This window comes from Podarcis erhardii (assembly GCF_964252035.2).
Source record: "Podarcis erhardii genome assembly, chromosome: 3".
In the NCBI taxonomy this organism is placed as follows: Eukaryota; Metazoa; Chordata; class Lepidosauria; order Squamata; family Lacertidae; genus Podarcis; species Podarcis erhardii.
In genome coordinates this window covers 115,006,197-115,007,372 of record NC_138507.1, presented here as the reverse complement: position 1 = coordinate 115,007,372, position 1,176 = coordinate 115,006,197, and the positions used below count along the sequence as shown (strand labels likewise).

At 51.4% G+C, this 1,176-nt stretch overlaps 1 long non-coding RNA gene across 1 annotated transcript; it reads right to left on the bottom strand.

Moving 5' to 3' along the window:
- Positions 1 to 664: 664 nt before the first annotated feature.
- LOC309338692 lies at positions 665 to 921 on the bottom strand. The gene is made up of 2 exons (XR_014155025.1): positions 815 to 921; positions 665 to 734 (listed from the first exon to the last, which is right to left on the bottom strand). It is a non-coding gene; the product is annotated as an uncharacterized lncRNA (long non-coding RNA).
- Between the last annotated feature and the right edge of the window lie 255 nt (positions 922 to 1,176).

Below are 1,176 nucleotides of genomic sequence, written 5' to 3'. Positions count from 1 at the left end.
AAGTACACCTTGCAAATATGAAATGTTGCGAATCACAAGTGTATCGTTTGCTGTTGCCCTCATGTCAAGCTCACAGGTTTCCTACAGACATCTGGTTGGCCATTGTGAGAACAAGATTCTGGACTAGATGGGCCATTGGCCTGTTCCAGTAGGCTTGTCTTATGTTCTTAATAGCTGTCTTCTTGACATAAGAATCGTCTGGGAAAGGGTCAAGAACTGGGTCCTGCTCATCTGTTTCCAGAATTCACATGGCAGGAAACATGGAGAATCCTGATTGGGGAGGTCAGGTATAAAGACTAGTAACCCACCCAGCTGTCTTCATCCAGTCAATACAGCAGTTGCTGCTTCTTGATGCATTTCAGATGTCATCCAGTCAACCAACTCAGGCCACGAAGCTCAGAGTTTTAGAGGGTGTGGCTGTCCACAACTTGGGCCTAGCTCTGACATACCGAACAGCAGATTTCAACAAAGCCACTTCCGCCCTTGAAGGAGGTGGAGTTGTGGGCTTTACAACCCCACCACGCGCGCACTGGCTGGAGCCCAGCCCCCCGTGATTGGGGGGATTCCCAGCTGCGTCACCCACTGGCCATCCAATCAGCTGGCTCTGGGGGCATGGCTTGCCCTATTTAACGCAGGACGTGGCCTGGGATCTCCCTCTTTTCCCGCATACCAGCTGTTCCTGTTTCCCACCCTCCCGCCCTATAAGGTTTTCGTTCCTTGACCTTGCTATGGACCTTGGTTGGTCACCGTTGAGGGGCCTGGTAGGAATTTTTCCACTTGGCAAATTGGCACCAGCCCCTTGGTTTTTGCCTACCTGGTAGCAAATCGTCACAACTTTCTTGGTATTGGCGGTTAGGCATTGGTATTGTTCTGTAGTTGGAAGAGGGGAGGAAGCACCATCACCTGCCCCACATATTGAAGGGTAGTTGGATAAAGGATTCTGTGGGGCGTGGCCCTATCCAAAGCCTATGGAGGTTAGGGCCTAAAGCACGCCCCCGATCGGTGACCCCGGGGGAGCTCCTAGTTGATGTGCATCAGCAGGACTCCCCCTACTGGTGGTTAACCCTTCCCGGACTTCAAACGGATGGGCTGAAGTCGGATATAGTCGGTTAGGACCAATGCCTAAGCCAATACCACTCATCACCTGTAACCAATAAAGTTATGGCCTTATTTTGC